This window comes from Mirounga angustirostris, unplaced genomic scaffold (assembly GCF_029215605.1).
Source record: "Mirounga angustirostris isolate CCGP_5_RB_7025 unplaced genomic scaffold, mMirAng1.0.hap1 SCAF_3, whole genome shotgun sequence".
Taxonomy (NCBI): Eukaryota; Metazoa; Chordata; class Mammalia; order Carnivora; family Phocidae; genus Mirounga; species Mirounga angustirostris.
In genome coordinates this window covers 60,546,194-60,563,377 of record NW_026991711.1, presented here as the reverse complement: position 1 = coordinate 60,563,377, position 17,184 = coordinate 60,546,194, and the positions used below count along the sequence as shown (strand labels likewise).

At 36.3% G+C, this 17,184-nt stretch overlaps 1 protein-coding gene across 4 annotated transcripts in view; it reads left to right on the top strand.

Moving 5' to 3' along the window:
• The window catches only part of INTS6 (integrator complex subunit 6), a 127,099-nt gene that overhangs the window by 26,732 nt on the left and 83,183 nt on the right, over positions 1-17,184 (top strand). Inside the window, exon 1 of one of the 4 annotated variants that reach the window (XM_064586140.1) lies at positions 5,162-5,301. The exons of the other annotated variants lie outside the window; for them this stretch is intronic. The gene's annotated coding sequence lies outside the window, so the exon portion shown is untranslated. Of the gene's footprint in view, positions 1-5,161; positions 5,302-17,184 lie in introns of those variants that run through there. 4 annotated transcript variants of the gene reach the window in all.

The window sequence follows — 17,184 nt, the reverse complement described above, 5'->3', positions numbered from 1 at the left end:
GAGATGTGGATTGGTACTAGTGATTTTTCTGGATCATTCTTTGCAGTGTAAATGGTTTTACCTTTTATAAGGATAATCTGTAGGACCTATAATTATAGTTTATATTGAACTCTTTGCGATCTGTATGATCAAGGCAATCCAAATTTTTTTTGAGTTCTGTTTCTGGTACCTGAAATAATTCAGAACCTCATCTCTCCCTCCATAAAATGTTTTTGTTTTAGTAAAGTCACTAAAAATATGTGTCAAAAGCTGTCAAAACTATTTTAATTGTGTCACTCAAGACTTTTAAATGCACATTTAAAATAGTTGTTTTTTTCCCAGTACACTTAGAATTTTGGAGTAACTTTTTCTTTCTTTTTTCTTTTTTAAAAAGACCTCTAAGGAATCTTGAGGAATGTCATCGTAGTATGATAGAATATCAAACAGATCTGTGTGTAAATGCATTTTTGAGTTGTCATGTTTATCCCTTAGCAGTGGTGCCTTTTCATTCTGATATTACCAGGGGCTCAGTAGCAATGTCAAGATTAGCTCCTGTCTTACTAATTTGTGGTTAAAATGTTCTGTACATATGTACCACATTACTGTATATGTTAGTTTCTGTCAATTCAACTTTCCAAAACATTTTTTTTTTAAGATTTTATTTATTTATTTATTTATTTGAGAGAGAGAGAGAGAGAGAGAGAGAAACAGCGTGAGAGGGGAGAGGGTCAGAGGGAGAAGCAGGCTCCCCGCTGAGCCGGGAGCCTGATGTGGGACTCGATCCCAGGACTCCGGGATCATGACCTGAGCCGAAGGCAGTCGCTTAACCAACTGAGCCACCCAGGCACCCTCCAAAACATTTAATAAGAAATTTGTTGGTTGCAGATCATTTGCATTTTCTGTTTTATACCCATTCATGGAGCACTGTTCTCTCAACACCTGGATTTATAATTCCCGGTGTGCTATAGAAATGTATACATCTGCAATTATTAGTATATTGAAAATATGTAAATTATAATAAAGAAGTTGATGAAATGTTTCAATTTAATAACCTGTAGTGAATTTCAGCAACACATTTGCAATACTATTATTGGATATATCTTTTTTCAAGGTCATGTGGAAAGAAAAACTCTTTAAGGATTGCTCTATCCAAGCACTGCAATAGAATAATTTTTTAAAAATGCTAGCTGACCACTCTTTAATGAAGCTGTATGGCTACAATAACTCATCTATTATCTAGAATTCTGTGGTAAGATATATTGAAGTAGTTTTTATTCAGAGGTTGAACCAATTTCACCCTTCCTTTATTAGCCTGTCAGAACCAGTAAGCAATCAGAGACCCTATACATGTAAGGAAAATTTTATTTGGAGATGTTTCTATTCTTCTTCTTTTTTTTTTTTATTTATTTGAGAGAGAGAATGAGAGAGAGAGAGAGCACATGAGAGGGGGGAGGGTCAGAGGGAGAAGCAGACTCCCTGCTGAGCAGGGAGCCCGATGCGGGACTCGATCCCGGGACTCCGGGATCATGACCTGAGCCGAAGGCAGTCGCTTAACCAACTGAGCCACCCAGGCGCCCCTATTATTCTTCTGATTGTAGCTCTTCCCATATATAGACTACTATGATGTTTAGAACATTAGTTTTCAGATGGTTGCATCAAAATCATCTGGGTGTTTTATAAAATATATATGGCTCAGTTCTAATTCTGGAATTCGGTTGATCTGGACGGGGATCTGGGAATCTGTATTTTTGAAAATGTCCCAGTTGATTTTTTTTTTATTTTATTTATTTATTTATTTTTTATTTTTTTATTTTTAAAGATTTTATTTATTTATTTGAGAGAGAGAATGAGATAAAGAGAGCATGAGAGGGGGGAGGGTCAGAGGGAGAAGCAGACTCCCTGCTGAGCAGGGAGCCCGATGTGGGACTCGATCCCGGGACTCCAGGATCATGACCTGAGCCGAAGGCAGTCGCTTAACCAACTGAGCCACCCAGGCGCCCTGTCCCAGTTGATTTTGATACACAGATTTGAAAACCATAGTTTTAGAATACATTGTGACTGTAAATATATATATTTTAAATTATAAAATATACATTTGAAAATGTACAACTGTAGCAAAACAACCATTTTTTACTTTCAGTGCCAGTAAAATATTTTGTGTAAGATAAAACAGCCTTTGGAATTATTAAACTTGGGAATGGGTTTCCAAGGAATATGCAATAGGTCTTCTGTGAATATTGTGTTTGATATGGCTTAGAATCGATTATTGGATACCCCTGAAATACTTCTTGCCAACTGCAGTTAGTCTGTATTTATTGCTTTTATAGTATGCTGAATTGAGGAGGACTCTTTGGCCCTGAGTATGAGATGAGGCAGAGCAGGAGAGGGTAAGAAAAGGGAAGTAATTAATTCATACTATTTGTCACATGCTTGCTATCCTTGGCTTAAGAAGTTTTTATCCAAAGGACGGCATAGTATTCTGTTATCCTTATTGTGTTTTTTTGGGGTTTTTTTGAAGAGAAAGAGAGGGATTGAAAGAGAATGAGTGGTGGGGGTGGCTGGAGAGAGGGAGAGAAAATCTAAGCAGGCTCCATGCCCAGTGCGGAGCCCGAGGCGGGGTGAATCTCACAACCCTGAGATCATGACCTGAGCGGAAATCAAAAGTCGGACGCTTAACTGACTGAGCCACCCAGGCGCCCCCTTATTGTGCTTAATTCCTGGTTTGGATGTCCATAACTAGTATTATTTAAAAAAAGTTTTTTTATATGTATTTACACACACACATATATACATACACACAACATACTTGACCCAGATGAGGGCAATTTATAAAGAATTGGTGATCGTTACACTTAATTCTTGTTTTCTAGAGAGTTCCGATGAAATACCCTTCTGTAATGAATTGTTTTGATTTTGAATTCTTAATGTATATTTTAGATTAGTTCATCAATTTTTTTTTTTTTTTTTTTTTGGTGAGGCCTAGTAACTTTGGTTGTGTACAAGAATTATGGCACACAATACATTTATATTTAATACTACTATGTTCTAGGTACTGGGGACACCAAAGGTGAAATTAAGCAAGGCTCTTGCCCCTAGAAAATGTATTTGACGATAGGCAAGTAAATAAGCATTTGTATACATGAGATAAATCTCATGGCAGAAATAAATAGAAGCTTTTTTTTTTTAAAGATTTTATTTATTTATTTATTTATTTATTTATTTATTTATTTGAGAGAGAGAGAAAGAGAGAAACAGCATGAGAGGGGATAGGGTCAGAGGGAGAAGCAGGTTCCCTGCTGAGCCGGGAGCCGGATGTGGGACTCAGTTCCAGGACTCTGGGATCATGACCTGAGCCGAAGGCAGTCCCTTAACCAACTGAGCCACCCAGGCGCCCTAAATAGAAGTTTTTGAGAAAGCATAACCAGGGTTGATAAGTTTTGAGAGATGAATAAGAAATTGAGCCATGACATTTCAGGAGGGAATAGTATGCTAAAGTATGAAGTCATAAAAGCAGTGTATGGGGAGACTATAAATTATGTGAGTGGAGTATGGAAAGCATAGGCAGGGGGGAGTGATTGCTTGAAATGTAGGTATAGTCCAGAAGATAACCACCCTAAGGAGAATGGGCATCATTTTGTTAACATTTGCAGAGGAGGTATTGAAGGTGCTTGGTAATCAGGCGAGTTACGTGATCAGATTTGCATTAGTAAGCTTACTCTGCAAGCAAGGTGAAAGAAAATAGGTTGAAGGATGGTAAACTGGGAAGAATTCACAAACTACGAGGAATAATCCAGGAAAAACACAGGATGTCTAAAACTAAGCCAGTGCTGGACAGAAAGGCAGAAATGTGAGAGATTTGATACGGATGCTAACTAGGCAGGTCTTCAGAGATGGTAAGGTGGGAGAAAAAAAAAAGCAGTGTTTGACAGGGGTTCTGAACCAGGGTCCAGGCTTGAGCTTCAGAGGGTTCTGTGAATTCCCTGAAAACTTAATCTAGACATTGCCTGTTTGTGCAATTATGCACATTCTTCTGGGGGACGGAGGTTTGTAGCTTTAATCATATTCTCAAACAAGTAAAAAAAGAGAAAGACAGTTTAGTAGTATTTCGAAGTTTCCAACCTGAGATCTGTGGAGATGTTGGTAGTTTTAACTGAAATGGGGATATTGGATACATAGTAGAAAGGAATATAAAATAATTCTTTAATAAAGTATCATCTTTAGGGTACCAGTGTTTTAAAGGAATTATGAGCCAACTTTTAAAACAATAGCTCAAAGACTTTTTGTCTTTTAACATTATGTCCTAGGAAAAGTATTTTGTACTTAAAAACAGAAATAAGCAGAATTTTATCTCTGGATGTTGATAGTTTTATTTTGAAGCAGATTAAACAAATAAGCTTTAAGTCATCTTATTACTTATTTATCAGGTTTTTAAGTTTTTAAATTTAAGGCCATAGTGATGTGAACATTTAAAATTGTTCAAGTTAGCATGAACATTGAAATTCAGAATGCTGGGACAAGAGCATTGTGTGTGTGGGGACACTTTATACGAGCGTCAAGTCAGTTAAGGAGGATGCAAGCCCAGTTTCTTTTCTGTTCATTAGTATGTAATTTAAGAATAGTTGTAGATCAGCTTTAACTGCATTAGCAGTTTTCTGCCAGTTAAACTCAGTTAAAGTCAGCCTGTTAGATACATTTTATGCCTCTCTAAGTCAGATTACAATTTGAGAGCGTGAAAAATGAGTGGGTCTCCTGGTGAGGCACACTTACATAAGCCATAGGCTGCTAGTCTTTTATAAATACCTTCATTATAGTTATTTAGCTGTATTCCATATATAGTTTCTTTTAATGTAAACTTCCATTTTCAATCGTTCTTTTCAGATGTAATAAAATAGGTTTAAAAATTTTTAGATTTGTGTAATAGGAATAAACTTTGTGCAGTGACTGGAACTATGATCTTTACATCAAGGCAAGGCTACATTTTGATCTAGACAAGGCTGTTTTGGTTTATTTTTCCCCACGCTCTGTCTTTTCAGGTTGAATTACTGATTTTTCCCCCTTTGTTTTGTTTGTTGTGGTTTTGATGTTTTTTTTCCTTTCAGCTAAAGGAGCAGCCCAGTGGTTTTCAAGAAGTGCCAAAGTGCACTGACTGTCTCATGATGACTGGTGCCTCAGGGAGGGTCATGATTCCTGGATACAGGATCGACCTGATCCTGGATGTCACTTCAAGCAGTCAGATCGTGGGGAAAAGCCTTGTCTAATGGCTAGCCTTCCTCAAAAGTCTGATGCTAGTCATCTCGGAAGGCCTCAGAAAAAGCCTTAAAGGTGAGCAGAGTAGAGTGTAGTTCTCTCTGGGGGCTGTGACTATTTGTTGGAGAATATAATTCAACATAGAATGATAACCCTAACCTGACAAATCCAGGTTCATTTGGTAAATTAGTTTATAAATTTGTTGATGATGATGACCAGACCCCAACTTTTGAGTTATTAGAAACTAATGACCTCTTAACATTAAGATCTGTAAGGGGAGGAATTTGGTATTTCCTGGGCCTTTCAGAACCTTAGATTAGGATCGGTTGTCTTAAAGGGAAACAGCTTACTTTCATAGCTAAGGAATATTTTGGTTACAGAATTGCATTATAAGTACAGATGGATTAAAAAAAAATTAACTAGTGAGGTATTCTCTTAGTTTATATATTTATCATGTATTGTTTATCAGGCAATTGGACTTCAGGACTCTGAAGGACAAATTTGCATTTGATTTGTCTGTTATAATAATTTTTTAAAAAACATAACCACCTTTGAAGCAGTTTATTTATTATTGCATTCAACTTGAAGAATATTAGGACTGTTGCATTCTTTGAATAACATTTTTAGCTCAGTAAAAAGTTTTTAGAGATGTTTTGAGCATTTTGTTTTAGAAAAAACTTAATTCTAGGCTTCTTTCTCTGTGCTTTGAAGCATTTACAGAACCCAGTTGTTCATGTAATAACCTTGGTTGCCAAATTTTTAAGTAAATTCTAAAACTTGTCCTAAGACTTAATAGTTTTATTTTTGTTTTTGTTGTTGTTGTTGTTGTTGAGCTTCCTGTATTAGAAAAAAAATATAATATGGGCATGCAGTATCCCCAATTTTTGTCCATTTTTATGTTTAGATATTATATATGTATAGTTATATACACACACATACCTGTATATTAATATTAGAAAACATCTACAAAAATAGAAATTTTAAAAGAGGAGATGAAAAAATTAAACAAAGGAAGTTCTGGTAACTTTCTTCCCTCACATCCTGATGTATACCAGGAGTCTGCAGACTTAAAGGGCCAGGTAGTAAATATTGTAGGCTTTTCAGCTCACCTGGTCAGTTAGAACTACTCCATTCCACTGCTATAGGGCAAAAGCAGCCATGGACAATGTGTTAAATGAATGAGTGTGGCTGTTGTCAATAAAATTTTATTTACCAAAACAAGCCAAGGGCTGGATTTGGCTGCTGGGCCATAGTTTGCTGACCCCTGAAGTATACCCTATTTTGTAGATCAGTGCCCTAGACCTTGAATTGTGTTAGACTACTTTCAGGCCCTTTTCACCATGAGTTTTATTAGAGTGCAGTTAATCTTCCTTATTGAAGTGAGCAGAAGAATGGTAGTGGTCAGAATATATTCAGTTTAATTGAACAAATACTTACTAAACACCAGTGATGTTCAGGTAGAAGGTTGGGTACTGGGAGCATGAGTTTGCTAAGAGAGAGGTAAACAGTTGTGGCATGGTATAAGAAGTAAACTGATCACAGCAGAAGCTGCTGAGAAAGTGAGGCTGGTGCTAGGAAATGTCTCAAGTTGGACTTCGAAAGATTAATTCAGGTTGGGAAGTAGATGAGTGCAAAGGCATAAAAGTGAAAGAAGAGAGTCGGGGAACCATCTACACCTCAGTACTGCTAGTTGGCAGAATGTTCAGTAAAGAAGGAGGAAATGAGACTGGATGGATGGCATGGCCCCTTGTGTATGCTCTGCCAGGGGATATAGACTGTATTAGAGGTTGATGGTAATAACTACTGAAGAGATTTTAGTATAGGAGAAAGTGATCAGATTTGGATTTTAGAAAGATGGTAGCGACAGTGTGGAATATACAAGGAGTAGGTAATTTTGGCAACTTTTTTTTTTTTAACCTCGTAAAAGAGGATAAATTGTTTGTGGGTCGTTTAATACCTGATATAAAATAAAGAAACTTGGAATACTATTTAGCAATAAAAGGAAATGGACTACTGACATGCTTTAATATGAATGAACCTCCAAAACATTATGCTAGATCAAAAGACCATGTATTATATGATTCCATTTTTATGGATCATCCATAAAGTAGATTAGTGGTTGCCTGGGGTGGACTGGGGACTGACTACAAATGGGCACGAGGGATCTTTCTGAGGTTTGGAAATGTTCTAAAACTAAATGGTGGTGATGGTTGTGCAACTCTGTAAATTTACTACAAATAACTGGGCACTTTTAAAATGGGTGAATTTTATGGTGAATAATTATTTTTCAATACATAGACTTCACCATTGAAATTTATTGGAGTAAAACTTTGTGAAAGAAATTATTTTCATATCGTTGACTGCTAAGTAATTTAGTTGCTCTTTTCTCAACTGATTTTGCTGTTAAAATACTAGAACCAAAAAACCTCGTTTTTAAAATTTAAAGGATATACATATAACTAAGGAACTGTAAGGACTACCAACTAAATAAATCAGATTATTACTAAATTTTATAGAATCTGCTTTGAGTTTAATAATTTCTTAATTTTACTTTTCTTATTCAATATCATGAGGAGAACTGTCTTAAATGCTTGTATTGGATAATATAAAAAAACTAGAAATAGCCTAAGGGACATGTACTTGATTTTTTTTTTTTTTCAAGGAAACAATTGCTAAAGAAAGAACTTGAAGTATGATGATTTTAATTTATCAATTGGTTTTCCATAATCTTAATAGTCATTGAGAATGAATGAAAAGAATACAAAACAATTGGAAAATGGTTAATTACAATAATTTATTGAGGGCTTACTATATGCTAGCCACTGTTTCTTAGAGGCAGATTCTTACTGTTTCTTTTATTCTTGGTTGCCAAAATAATTTATGAGTTTGAATGTAAGCATTGAGAAGATAAGTAATAAGACTTAATTTTGTTACTTTTTATTGTTTCAGGGTAATTTCACATCTCATTTAATTCCCAATTCTGTGAGAGTGAAGAAATGAATCTAGCTGATTCTCAATTGAGAGGCATGGCCTGACTAGTCTGTTGGTTTTTTATTATTTATTTATTTTTTAAAGATTTATTTATTTATTTATTTGAGAGAGAGAGAAAGAGAGAGAGAGTGTACATGAGAGGGGGGAGGGTCAGAGGGAGAAGCAGACTCCCCGCCGAGCAGACTCCCCGGGACTCCAGGATCATGACCTGAGCCAAAGGCAGTCGCCTAACCAACTGAGCCACCCAGGTGCCCCTGGTTTTTTATTTTTACTTCAAGTTTATTGCTCCTCACATTCTAGTGTGGGATTTAAAAACAAAACAAAAAACCGTACAGTACTGCATAAGGATAAACATCTAGATCGGTGGATAAATTGAGAGTTCAGAAATAAACCCATACATTTATGGTCATTTGATGTTCAACAAGGGAGTCAAGAATTTAATGGGGAAAAAATGATGTTTTCAACAAGTGATAGTGGACAACTAAATATCCTTATGCAGGAGAGTGAAGTTGGACTCTTACCTGATACCATATACAAAAATGAAATAAAAATGGATGGGCAGTGTAATTGTGAGAGTTGAAACTCTTAGAAGAAAGCATACAGACTAAAACCTTATGGCTTTGGATTAGGCAGTGGTTTCTTAGATATGACAGTAGAAATACATACGAAGAAAAATTAGAAAAATTTGACGTCATCAAAATTAAAAATATTTGTGATTTAAAGGATACTATCAAGAAAAGACTGTAATGGAATAGGAGAAAATATTTGTAAATCATATATCTCTTAAGGGCCTAGTATCCAGAATATAAAAAGAACTGTTAATAAATAGACAACCCAATTAAAATATAGGCAATGGATTAGAAATGATATTTCTCTAAAGACATGCAAATGACCTTTAAGCACATGAAAAGATGTTTACCATCATGAGTCATTAGGGAAATGCAAATCAAAACCACTTTATAGTGGGATACAACTTTATACCTACTATAATGGTTATAATAAAAAAGATGGATAATAACAAGTGTTGGTGAGAACGTAGAGAAACTAGAACCCTCATACATTCTGGTGGGAATGTAAAGTGATGCAGCTACTGTGGAAATAGTTTGGCACTTCCTCATGAAGTTGAACATAGAGTTAACCAATGGCACCCAAGTTCCACTTCTTGGTATATACCCAACAGAAATGATAATATATCCACATAAAATGTCTTATCAGCATTATTTATAATAACTAAAAAGTAGAAACTGATGAATGAATGAACAAAATGTGGTATATCACACAATGGAATGTTACTTAGCCTTAAAAGGGAATGAAATTCTGACACACACTACAACATGGCTGAAGCTTGAAAAACATGCTAAGTGAAATAAGCCAGATACAAAAGGCCAGTGACTGCATAATTCCATTCATATGAAATCTCCGAATAGGCAAATCCATGGAAACAGAAACTTACAGTGGTTGCTAGGAGTTAAGGGTGAGAGTTGATGCCAGCGTGAATGGGGTTTCTCTTTTGGGTGATGGAAATGTTCTGAAATTAGCAGTGATGGTTGTGTAATTCTGCCTCCCTGGTTTAGCCATTCCAAAAAAAAAATGAAATGGAAAAACTCTTCTTTTACCCTCACATACCCTTTTTCTATTTCCTTTTCTACTGACTTTCTTAAATTTCTTTATTCCTTTCATAGCAAATTGAAGAAATTATTTTTGATTCTCCTTGACTTCCCTACCTCCTTTTTTATTCCTTAATCTATTACAATCTAGCTTCTGATTGTGCCATTCTTAATAAGGTCACCAATGACTTCATCATCTTCCAGATTCAGTCATTGGTTTTTAATTTTTCTCTTTTGTGAGCTTTTGCCAGCATTATTGAACACTCTTTTTTTTTTAGGATTTTATTTATTTGACAGAGAGACAGCGAGAGACACAGAGAGAGAGAACACAAGCAGGGGGAGTGGGAGAAGGAGAAGCAGGCTTCCCGCTGAGTGAGGAGCCCGATGTGGGGCTCGATCCCAGGACCCCGGGACCATGACCTGAGCCGAAGGCAGATGCTTAAGGACTGAGCCACCCAGGAGCCCCTTGAACACTCTTTCTTAAAAGTGGCTTCTGGGTTTACACTCTTCTGGCTTTCATTTGGCTTTTGGTTCCATTTAATCCTTGATCTTGCTTTATGACTGTCCCCTTAACCCTGTACTGGTTTAATCTTAGGGTTTTTTTGTTTGTTTTTTGTTTTTTGGCTTGTATATTTGCCATGTTTCTTTTTAGGCAATTTCATTTATTCCCACAGCTTCATCCATCAGTATATACAGATTTCCATCTGTAAACAGATTTCCAAAATTTGTTTTGTTAGCCATTATCTTTTAACTTTCTTTTAATTTTTGATATGGTAAGCATCAGTAGATAGATATAACCCACATAAACAAAAGCTCTTTAGGGTCCTCAGTAATTGTTAGGCATGCAAATGGTGTTACACTCTTAGAGCACTGCTGCTGGGGGGGGGGGGGGCGTTGTATATATTTTATTGAGATATAATTGACATATATTAGTTTTGGATGTACAACATAATGATTTGATATTTTGTATATATTATGAAATGATCCTTGCAATAAAGTCTAGTTAACATTGATTACTACACAGAAAATTTTTCTTCTTGCGATGAGACTTTCAAGATCTACTGTCTTAGCAACTTTCAAATATGCAATTCAGTATTAACAGCAGTCACCATGCTGTCCATGACATCCCCATGACTTCTTTATTTTATAACTGGAAGTTTGTACCTGTTGACCCCCTTCACCCATTTTGCCCACTCCCATCTGCCTTTATCTTACTGAGTTTTGATGCTACTTAGGCATTCTCCCTTTTGCTTTTATTTCCTACCTCGGGATATCTATACTCCCATTTCTGGGCATATAAAAGGCCCTTTATGATATCATCCCAACTTTTCCCATGGTTTATTTGGTTTACACTGCAACTGAGTGCTTCACCAACAAAAAAGTGTCCCCGTTGTTCATTGACTCCATCACACTCTTACTTACCGGTGCCTGTTCCATACTTCTGGGATGCTTCCTACCTCTTCCCACCTTTCTCTTCCTAGAACCTACTCAATATTTGTTAAGACACTGGTCAAGTGCTACCTTCTGTAAAGCTTTTAGGCATTTAGTTGCGTTTTCTTCTTTGTATTTCTAGGGCTTAATTCTTATCACTCTTACCCAGTTTATATTCATTCTCTTACTTGTTAACTTCTCTCACTTCCACTAGATGTTGTGATGGCCTCCTGGCAGGCCCTTCAATTTGGAAACTTCTACCCTTTAAGTTATTTCTTTAACAATTTTTTTCCCCACATCTATGTCTCTATTCTGACTTCTGAATTGTATCCTTTTTTTTTTTTTTTTTTTTTAAGATTTTATTTATTTGACAGAGAGAGACACAGCGAGAGAGGGAACACAAGCAGGGGGAGTGGGAGAGGGAGAAGCAGGCTTCCTGCCGAGCAGGGAGCCCAATGATGCGGGGCTCGATCCCAGGACCCTGGGATCATGACCTGAGCCGAAGGCAGACGCTTAACGACTGAGCCACCCAGGCGCCCCGAATTGTATCCATTATAATCACCATCATCATCATCATTCTTAATTATTTTTCTTTTCTGTCCTACTTCCATCTTTGTCTGTCTTGTTCTTTCTTGGAGTTTTCTTTAACTGGATTGGTAAAGGGCTTGGCTTTTGCTAAGGTTTGTATATTGTTTTATTGAGGTGAAATACACATAACATAAAATTAATCATTTTAAAATGACCAATTTAGTGGCATTTGGTAAACCTTTCCTTTTTAACAAATCTCTCATAGGGGCACCTGGGTGGCTTAGTCATTAGGCGTCTGCCTTCGGCTCAGGTCATGATCCCAGGGTCCTGGGATTGAGCCCCTCATTGGGCTCCCTGCTCGGCGGGAAGCCTGCTTCTCCCTCTCCCACTCCCCTTGCTTGTGTTCCCTCTGTCGCTATGTCTCTCTCTGTCAAATAAATAAAATCTTCAAAAAAAAAAAAAACCAAACCTCTCCTATTAGGAAGAAATATAAAGATGCTGTAACAGAGTGCATTGGTTCTTTAATCCCAAGCAGCAAATGCTAGGATAGGTAGCTTTCTTTCATATACCTTTTCTCAACCAGATAATTTCAGTTTCGGTATTTTGGGATTTTAAACTGTACTTGGAAATAATCAGAAAAATAATTGAGGATTATGATTGTTGAAGGGTAAAACCTTAGGGAGAGAAAGGAAGTTGAAGGACTAAATCTTCAGTCTTAGAACTATTACATTTATTGGAGGAAGGAGGAAACCAAAATGAATCTAAGGGCCTGATCCTAGTTATATAGGTTTGTTGCTGTTTGTTCTGAGGAAGAGTTAAGGCTGTGTTACATTTCAGAAAGGAGATTTAAGAAATAGTTTCACCAGAAGTGTTAACATTTTATTTGAAGCTTTTGCCCATCTACATTAAGCAAATCTGAGTAATTGGGACTAGAGTGGGGACTTGATCCTGGAGGTGCCAGCTTTCTATTTCTTAAATTACAAAGGCATTTAGAATTAGTTTGATTTAGAATGTGTGCTTCCCTGCCTTTAATGCATATGTAGTGCCTCTTTGAATGCATATTTTCTGCCAGAGAGCAAAACAAATTGATGAGCATCTAGTTGTGAACCTGCAAGAATTCTGAAAATCTTCTGGCAAGTTTATTTTTTAGGATGTTGGTTTGGCTGCTGTAATTGGACAAAAGTAATAGTGGCTTAAAAAGATGGAAAGCCTTTTCTCTCACATCAGAGACAGAATTGGTTAGTGGTCTGGGAGGTAGCTTGGTCCTGCTCCAAACTGTTCCCCGGGCCCCAGGTTCCTTCTACTTTGTTGCTTTGACTTCACTTTTATCTGAATGGTTGATACTGGTTTTACAACATACTCTACCTAGTTCAACACTACAACTGAATTTCAGCCTGTGGGAAGGAGTAAAGAATGTAGAGGGCAGGCGGCAGCCACCTATTATGAGCATGACCTAAAACTTGTATATGGCAGCTCCAGTCGGAGTCCATCAACCAGAACTTGTCCACACTTACTGTGAAGCAGAGGGGGAATGTAACCTCTTCTTGGGTGGCCATGTGTCTAGCTAAAATTGGGGGTTTTGATTGGTAAGAAGAGAGATTAGATTTTAAGAAGTAGTGAGCAGTTTCTGAAATAAAATGTAAAGAAATTAATTTTATTTTAAAAGCTTTGGAAACTACTTTCTAATATGCTGCTTGTTCTAAGTTTATTTTGTGCATTTCTGCCCCAGACCTGGAATCATATCATGTTCTGTATATTAGGAAATGGTATATGTATATGGAGATCATAACCTATGGTTTTAGAGGGGGCTATTGAATTCGTCATTGTTTTGAGGCCTTTTAAAAGTGGACAGAGTTAGGAAATACATTTTTCCCCCCCCGAAAGAGAAAATAGGTCATGAATTCACACTTGTATTTCCAATTAAAATTTAAAGTAGCTATTTAAAATGTACTGGTTAAAGAATGTGTTTATGTTAAAGACCTAAGTTGGATTTGTGGCTTTGCAGCTAATTACAGGTGTAACCTAATTCTCTCTTGTTTGAAGCCTCAACTTTAAAATGGGGATAATAATAACTATATGGTTGTTTTAATGATTACATGAGATAATAAGTGCTTAAGAAATTTTGCTGTTTTTATTATTCTCTGTCACATTACAGAAAGGAGAAACTACTAATTCTTGTAGGGATCGGAGAAGACTTGCTTATGAAGGCAACACTGGTGCTTTCCGGAAAGGCGGGATTTTAATGGGATATAGAAGTTTTTGCAGAAGTATCAGGACAAGAGACTAGCTGGGGAGTGTGATCTTCATTAGTTAAGACTGGAGCATAGGATTTTGTTTTGACCTTTAAAAAAAGAAAAAATAGAAAGAAAGCCCTTTTTCCTTCATAGTGTTTAGCATAGTCTATTACATAGTAATCTGTGCCTACCTGGTTAATGTCGACCAGCCTTCCTGCCCCATCAGGGCAAGGACTGTCCTATGTTCTGCTTACCACTGTAACCCCAGCGCCTGGCAGAGAATAGTCACTCAGTTGATACTCATACCATGAATGAATTTTTACAGCATTTATAAATACCACAAAATTTAGCATTTGATTATATATATATATTATTTTTCTGCAGTTACTTCATAAGTGTTATGTTATCCCTAGCTCTATTGTAGCTTAGGAACTAATTGACCTAATTTCATTAAAATTAATAACACTTAATTCTCTGCAGATTTTTGCCACTTATTCATTCACTGACAGCATTAAGTCTTCATAAATTTTTTTTTTTTTTATTTGAGAGAGAGAGAGAATGAGAGAGAGCACATGAGAGGGGGGAGGGTCAGAGGGAGAAGCAGACCCCCTGCCGAGCAGGGAGCCTGATGCGGGACTCGACCTGGGACTCCAGGACCATGACCTGAGCCGAAGGCAGTTGCTTAACCAACTGAGCCACCCAGGCGCCCAGTCTTCATAAATTTTTATTGGAAGAGTGAATTAAAGAATGAATTTGCTTGTACTGTAGTTTGCTTGGATCCGTTTCTCAGCCATCTTATGAAATGTGTACCCAGTATCTTATTGTTAATAAGAGTTTAAAGTACCTCAAGTATTCCTTGTAGTGAAGACACTCTGATGCTTTCATTTTGTTATGTTGTCTTAAGTGGGAGAGAACAGGATACATAGTTAGATTTTTGACCTAAGAGATAAGTCTAGTACTCCTATAGGAGTTGTGTGTGTGTGTGTACATGCACGCGAATGCATATGTGCACACATCGTTTCTGTTCCATGGAAAAGACGGAGGATGAGTATCCTCACCTGGATATTTAGAGAGGCACTCTTAGAAAGGAGGCAGAATGGTATAGTATAAGGCACCAGACTGCAAACTAAATTGCGTACGTATTCTAGAACCTTTTCTTTCTTTCCCTTTTTTTTTTTCGCCACTGAATATATGGTATTCAATTTGTATTGGCTTATATTTCCTTTGTTGTTGTTTTTATTGTCCTTTTTGTTTAACCATAATGTATATACAACAAAATATAGTACTTTCAAATATAAAACTTGATGAGTTTTGACAAAAGTAAATAAACATCATGTCAAAAGCACACTCATGATAAAAACTACATTTATCACTCCAAAAAATTTTTCTTGTGCTTTGCCCCTTTGCGGTTAATTTCTGTCATCATCTGGAAACAGCTGGTCTGCTTTCTGTCACTGTGTCTATCTCTCTGTCTATATCTATCTATCTAGTTTTGTCTTTTCTAGAATGTCATATAAATGGAATCATAGAGTGTATAGTCTGTTGTGTCTGGCTTTTTTCACTTAGCTTAATGCTTTTGAGATTCATCCACACTGTTGGATATATCAGTGGTTTGTTCTTTTAATTGTTGGGTAATATTCCAGCGTACGGCTATACTACAGTTTGCTTATCCTGTCACCAGATAGAACATTTAGGTTTTTTCCTTTTTTTTTTTTTTTTAACCATTATGAATAAAGTCACTGTGTACATTGGCAGACAGGACCTTTTGTGGACATAAGTTTTCATTTCTCTTGGGCATATACATAGGAGTGCAGTTGGTGGGTGATATAAGTGTATACCTAACTTTATAAGAAATTGCCAAACTGTTTACTAGGGTCGCTGTACTAGTTTCGCATTCCCACCAGGAATATATGAGAGTTCTAGTTGCTCTACATCCTTCCAACACTTGAATTTTTTCAGTCTTTTAAATTCTAGACAACATAGTGGGTGTGTGGTGTTATCTCATTTTGGTTTTAGATTGCATTCCCTAATTACTAATGGTGTTGAACATCTTTTCATGTATTTATATGCCATCTGTATGTGTTCTTTGGTGAAGTGAATGTTCTCATCTGTTGCCCATTTTTTATTGGATTGTCTTATTTCTGAGTTTTAAGAATCTTCTACATATTCTGGATACAAGTCCTTTATTGGATATATGTTTTTCAAATATTTTCTCTCAGTCTGTGATTTGCCTTTTCCTTCTTTACAATATCTTTTGAAGGGCAAATGTTTTAAATTAATTTTTTTCTTTTATAGTGTGTGCTTTCTGTATCTTGTTTCAGAAATTTTTGCCTAACCCAATGTTACTAAGATTTTTCTCCTATATTTTCTAGAAGGAATTTTATAGGGTGAGCTCTTACTTTTAGGGTCATGATTCATTACAATTTTTATGTCTCATGGGAGGAAAGTATTGAGATTCATTTTTTGATACATCATTAATCGTATCAGTACTATTTGTTAAAAAGATAATCCTTTCCCCATTGCATTGCTGTGGCATCTTTGTTGAAAGTCAGTTGGCCACTTCTGGGTTTTCTGTTCTGTTTTGTTGATTTCTTTGTCTGTCTTTTGCCTACAGCACTGTCTGTAAGTTTTATAAGTCTTGAAGTCAGTTCGTTTAAGTCTCCAACTTGTTCTTTTCCAAAATTGTGTTGTCTATGTTGGGTCTTTTGAGTTTGTTTAGCTTTAGCAATTTAGAATGAGCTTGATAATTTTTTTTTTACAAGAGAGCCTGCTGCAATTTTGTTTAAGCAAGCTCTAAGCCCAACAAGGGGCTTGAACTTATGACCCCAAGATCAAGAGTCACATGCTCTACTGACTGAGCTAGCCAGACACCCCACCTACTGCAATTTTGATTGGAATTACACTTGAATCTATAAGTTAATTTGGGAAAAGTCAACACCTTACATTATTAGTTATTCTAATCCATGGAGATAGTAATCTCAGATTTTTTAAGTCTAACTTTTCTCAGTGATGTTGGTAGATTTTACTGTATGTTTTGCCACATATATTTTGATGCTATTGTAAATTGGTCTTTTTTACTTTCAATTTCTGACTTTTGCTTGCACATAGAAATAGAGTTGATTCCTGTATTTTGACCTCATAATCTCTGATTTTCCTAAATTCACTTA